Here is a 6,160-nt window from a genome sequence, read left to right as displayed (position 1 = left end):
TCTGCTCCTCTAGTTCAGTTTCTGCCTTCCAGTTACATGCACCCTATCACTGTTCACTGTTCACTCCTCAATTCTCTCCCTAAACCTGCCTGACTTTTTTAAGATGCTCCATAAAATCTTCCTCCTTTAACTCACATTCTCTGAGAATCACCAGAAGTGTCTTGAAGCTGAATCATATTTGGGACATTTACTTTATTAAAGGAACGTATTATTATTGTACCAGTGGCAACCTCAGCACAGGGTGGTTGAGAGATATCACAACAATCTGGCACTCAACGTTAGCAAAACGAAGGGACTGGTTGTGGATTTCACGAAGAGGAAACGAGAGGTCAGCAGGGGAAAGGGTAAAGGGCATCAAATTAAACTTCATTAATGCAATCACAAAGAAGACTCACCAGCAGCTCTATTTCATAAGGAGTTTGAGGAGACTTGTCATGTCACAAAAGACCCTTGCCAATTTCTACAGGTGGACCGTGGAGAGCATTATGACTGGTTGCATCACTCTCTGGTACGGAGGGGCCAATGCCCAGGACAGAAAGAGGTCACAGAGAGTGTGAACTCAGCCAGTGCCATCATGGGCAATGGTCTTCATTCCATTAAGCACATCTCCCAGAGGCCGTGGCTGAAGAAAGCCCACCAAGGATGCCCACCACCCAGGCCATGCCCTCTTCACTCTGCTACTGTCGGGAAGGAGGTGCAGGAGCCTGAAGACAAACACTTGGCAGCACAAGGACAGCTTCTTCTCCTCCGCCATCAGATTCCTGAATGAACAATGAATCACAGACACAGCCTCACTTTGCACTAATTATTTACTTTAAATAGTGTAATTTACAGTAATCTTGGCACCACAATGCACAACACGGCTGCCTCAAAACAATAAATTTCATGAAATTTCTTCATGACAATGAACCTGATTCTAATTCAAAAGTCATGAAAAGATATGGCTTGATTTTATTTACCGGATATATTATAAATAGAATATTTTTGAAATTAAAAATACTGAGTGATAATGCCTGAAGAAATGTAACGAGTGTTGGGGGCTGGGGGACCATGGAAAGATTTCATTTAATGCAAGGCCTCCCTCCCATCACTGAAATGTCCACTCCCAGTGTAACCACAACCTTGTTGTGAGTCGAATCAATCTATTCAGCAGGAGGAAGAAGGACAAAATCTCCAGCACATTGGCTGCTTGATGTTTGAAAGGACAATTAACAAATCCTCTCTTCCAACCACCCCCACCCCCTTCATTTTGGTAAACTCTGCATTCTGTGAGAGAAGAGAGAGCTGTCACACATTAGCACCAATTATTTTCAGAAAGAATGACTGACACAAGCCTGGGGCCACAAATGACTGAGCAAGTTTCTCCTACTCATCCTCTCTCTTCCCCTCACAGCCCTACCTCTTCTTTCTTTCTCTCCCATTCCCTTTCCCCTCCTTTTTACTCTCCTTTCCAACCTTAGCCTTCTCTCCCATCTCTCTCCCCTCCCATTCTCACTCTCTCCCCCTCCCCATTCTAACTTTCTCCCCCTATTCTCACTCTCCCCTCCCTCCTTCCCCTCTCCCCATTTTCACTTTCTCCCTCTCCCCATTTCTCCCCCATTCACTCTCTCCCCTCCCTTTCTCACCCATTCACTCTCTCCCCTTCCTTTCTCCCTCTCCTCCATCCATTCTCCCCTCTCTTTCTTTCTCCTTTCTCTCCCTCACCCTCTCCCCTCCTCCTCTCTCCCACCCCTTTCCCCATCCCATTCTCCTCTCTCTCCCCCCCATTCACTCCATTTTCTATCTCTCTGCTCTCTTCCCCTACTCTCCCCACACCCTCTCTCCTCCTCTCCCCTCCTCTCTCCCCTTCCCCTTTCTCCCCTTCCTCTCTCCCCACTCTTTCTCTCTCTCTCCCCTCCATTCATTTTCTCCTCTCTCTCCCACCCTCCTCTCTCCCCTCCTCTATCCCCCTCCCACTCCCCCTCTCTCCTCAGCTCCTCTCTCCCTCTCTCTTTTCTCTCCCTCCTTTCTCCCTCCTTTCTCCTCATTCTTTCCTTTCTCTTCTCCGTCCCTCTCTCCCCTCATGGACTCATGGACATCTTGTTTTACTGGAAGAATAATGTGGGCAGACCAAACCGTGACCTTCACCGAGTCAATGACATCGTGCAGCAAGAGATTTAAATTTGGGATGAGGTCGGGAAGTTGGCTGGGGGTTTGCACCTTGTTTTATTTGTGCTGAGCCATATTTAAGGCACCGAACATTGGGAAAAGTACCCCACCCCCCCAGAAGGTCACCCTGCTGACTAGGCACCACCCTGCTGGTGCAGTTTAGGGTGAAGCTTCAAAGTGCAGCATGGCCTTCTCACTCAAAGGTGCTCATTTTAACCTGCTTTCAATGAGTGGACTCTTGGAACTCTCTCTCTCTCTTCCTTATGGTGGGAATGGGTTAATATCAGCGCTGGGAAAACTCAAGGTATTTCAAGGGAGTCAATTTTCCCAGTTTAAGTGCCAGACACTCTTGTGTGAACAGCATAAGATAATCTGATTGGATCTGATCTAGTTGTTGGATTATATTTATTCAGATTCTATGTGCTTGCTTTGACTTGGTACCAGAGAGAAAGGGTCGCTCCCACGAGCTGATGTGTATATAGCAGACATGGTATGCTGGTGTCTTGATCCTGGCACTGAGACTGACCCTGAGATTCTGCATTGGGCAAGGCTTTAGAGTCTTTTATTTAAATTTTTTAATGAATGTTCCTGTACCTGACGACAGGACGTATTCCTCCTCATACTTTGAAAGTGGGTAGAATGTTAAAGTCCCTGACCTTGTGCCATCCTAGATGGTTTGGAGGAGAACTAGAGGCAGTTGTTCATGGGCGCAGCCATGAAAATCCCTGAAAGGGGAGAAGTTTCAGTGAAACATCTTCACACAGAGAGTGGTGGGAGTGTGGAACGAGCTGGCTGCTGATGTGACAAATGTGGTCTCAATTTTAAGATATAAGAAATATTTGGACAGGTACATGGATGGGAGGGTAATGGAGGGATATGGACTGGGTATAGATCAGTGAGACTAGACAGAATAACAGTTCAGCACAGACTAGAAGGGTCGAAGGGCCTGTTTTCATTGCTGTAATGTATTCTGTTGTTCTAAGGTTCTCACTCTGAGCTGGAATTTGGCAGGTTCAAGACCCACTCCGCAGCAACCTGACCTGGTCTTCATTGACACTGGGTCCAAATCCTGGAATTCTGTCCCTGACAGCCCTGTGGGAGAACCTTCGCCAAGAAGATCTGAAGTGCTTCAGGAAGTGGTTATCACCATCCTCTCAAGGGAATTCACACTGGACAATTTCCCACAAACTTCATTAATTTTACATTGGCCAGATATTTGTGTTGATGCTTCTGAGTAATTAATAAACTCTCATCACATCTCATTTTGGGCGGTAAGATTAATGCCATGCTATTACAGCATCAACAACCCAGGTTCGAATCCCACGCTGTCTATAAGCTCTCCTACTCCAGAAAATAATGCTATCGGGTATTTTACATCCAGGGAGGAGAAGGAGCCATGTTTTAAAACATCTGATCCAAAGGAAAGGGCAGTGCTCCCGCAGTGTAGATCTTCATCCCAGAACTAGAACTTGGAAACATTGTTTCAAGATTCAGGGGAGTAGATTTAAGATGGAGATGAAGAGGAACTGGTTCCCCCAGAGAGGAGGTGAATCTGTGGAATTCCCTGTCCAAGGAAGCAGTCGGGGTTGCTTAATTAAATGTATGTCAAATACAGACAGGTGGACTTGTTTTTTTTTGTTTTTTTTTTGAAAAATAAGATTTTACTCCATGTATGTCAATCATTCATTAAAAAGTCAAGAATCAGCCATTGCAACTTAAATGTGATACTATTTCATGGTCCTACATTCTGATGCTATGATCCTCTAGTCTGCAAAACCCACACATCAGTTGTCCTGATCTACACATTCTATATAATTACTTGAATGCTTGAAAATATGTTGGAAAATATGCATTATAAATCTTTCCCCAATACTTTTAATCTGATTAACATTTTGTAGATTCCTACATAAACTGTAACATGGTGGAGTGAATCTCTAACCTAGAGATAAGCTCCAGAATTAGTCAGGGGAATGAGCAGTGGTTGATAATAACAGTTCTCCAGGATTGCAGTGAAAAGGTGGCATGTTGAAATTGGTTCCATGAATTCAACTTGAATCGGCTCCTTTGAGTGCTTTGTCAATCTTTGGTCTCAATGTGGCAAGAGTGATGAGAATAGCTTCCTCAGTGCGAATAGCACGGCTACCTTGGTCAGGACAGGTGTTCAGGTAATGGTGAAAGAGGGCACTAGGATCTGTAAACTCGAGGTTTTGGTCAGCATCAACACTGGCCTCAAGGCCTTGAAGACCACCAAACACCACCAACATATGCCTGAATGAGGGAAGTATAGTGTTGTCAGTGTTCGACCCTCGCTCAGATGTACCAATTGTAAGATCGTAGCCATCCTCAAATGGGCACTCTGCAAATACAGCACTGATGCAAGAAGCAAGTCGAACTGTGTAACCCCAGTAAAGACCAGACTCCGTCCGGGGAACATGAGGTGCAACAACTGTACCCTTCAAAGTTTTGCTCTCTGAATGTTCGCTCTTGTGTAATCGAACAGTAACTCGGAGGCCAGCTTGAAGTTGCCTGTCAATCTGCACTTCCTTTCGCAAGCCACAATTGACAAATTATCCTTTTTTGGGCTTGGATGGCCTTCATCAATCCTCACATGGTGTGGACTATCCAGCGGATTCAGAAGACCTGCAAACTATAGATCCTGATGCTTTGGAAAGAAAAATTTCCTTAGATACTGTGGACATTCAAGGTATTGCAGGATCCGGGCAAGATGCACATTGGCATGTCCTTTCTTCCCAATTCCTCGGAATTCGCCTTCCACCGTTTTTGCATCTTCTCCTTGTTCATCAAAGACCACAATTTCATCCACACAGAACACAGTACATGCACGGGCTATCTGTCCAGCCAAGTATGCTCTGAGTTCCGGAGATTGGGCATTGTCCAGAACTGACCCTGGTAATGCCACACTAACAGTATGAAGACGACCTTTCGGTTCTTTTTTTAACTCTTCCTCCTTTATCGTTTCCTGCAGTTTTGCCCTTTGTTTCTCAAGCTTCTTCAAGAATATGTATTCTTTTAATTCCTTTTGAGCACGTTTTCTGGCTTCTCTTGATTTCCTCCAGTCAGCACCAGTCATTTCATCATGCTTCCCCTTCCACCGTTTCAACGGCCGCTGTAATTCCATCCCGCCAACTTATACTCGGTCCTAAGAATCACCAAAAGGTGCTTCTATTGGTCGCTGACGAGGCCCAGCCGTGGACTTGTTAAAAATAGGAGAATTAGGGTAAAGGAAATCAGGTGGGTAAGAGGGTCTGGGTCCATGGCCAGGTCTGAACGAATGAATGCACAGCAGGCTCGACGGGCCAGATGACCTGCTCCTGCTTCTATTTCTTACATCCTTATTTAATGTTAATAGAGTCATGAGATACAGCATAGCCACAGGCCCTTCAATCCACCCAGTTTGTACTGACTTTTATTCAGCCAATTTTATATATTAATCCCACCTGAACCAATTTACAAAAAAAAATTCCCCAGATTCTCATCAACTCCCTCTAAATTCTACCACTCATCTGCACATGAGAGGAAAATTTGGGCTGTTCTTAGATGGCGCTGGGAAGTGGTGCATGTTGCCAGCAGAAAAATACACATTTAAATCTAATCATTGTGCTAATTTAATCTATGCACATGCAGTTGGTGCACCTGTGTGCAGAAAGCAAGAATTTCTGTGTATCTGTATATTGTACTGTGTACACGACAATAAACTCTCATCACATCTCATTTTGGGCGGTAAGATTAGTGCCGCACTATTACAGCATCAACAACCCAGGTTCGAATCCCACGCTGTCTGTAAGGAGTTTGTATGTTCTCCCTGTGTCTTTGCGGGTTTCTTCCCACCAATCTAAACATATTGGGTTAATTGGGATATTTGGGCAATACAGACTTGTGGACTGTAAGGGCCTGTTACCACGCTCTATGTCTAAATATTTAAAAATTAAATTTCTTGCTTTCAGTGGCCATTTATCCAACTGTCCTGTAGGTCCTTGGGATACGGGAGAAA

The 6,160-nt window shown here is 44.8% G+C and overlaps 1 pseudogene; it reads right to left on the bottom strand.

Annotated features, from left to right (window-relative positions):
• Nucleotides 1-3,986: 3,986 nt before the first annotated feature.
• LOC138752464 (putative methyltransferase C9orf114 homolog pseudogene) lies at nucleotides 3,987-5,305 on the bottom strand (annotated as a pseudogene).
• Between the last annotated feature and the right edge of the window lie 855 nt (nucleotides 5,306-6,160).

Source organism: Narcine bancroftii, chromosome 2 (genome assembly GCF_036971445.1).
Source record: "Narcine bancroftii isolate sNarBan1 chromosome 2, sNarBan1.hap1, whole genome shotgun sequence".
Classification (NCBI taxonomy): Eukaryota; Metazoa; Chordata; class Chondrichthyes; order Torpediniformes; family Narcinidae; genus Narcine; species Narcine bancroftii.
Note: the sequence above shows the minus strand (reverse complement) of the source record. Positions and strands in the feature narration are given on the sequence as shown.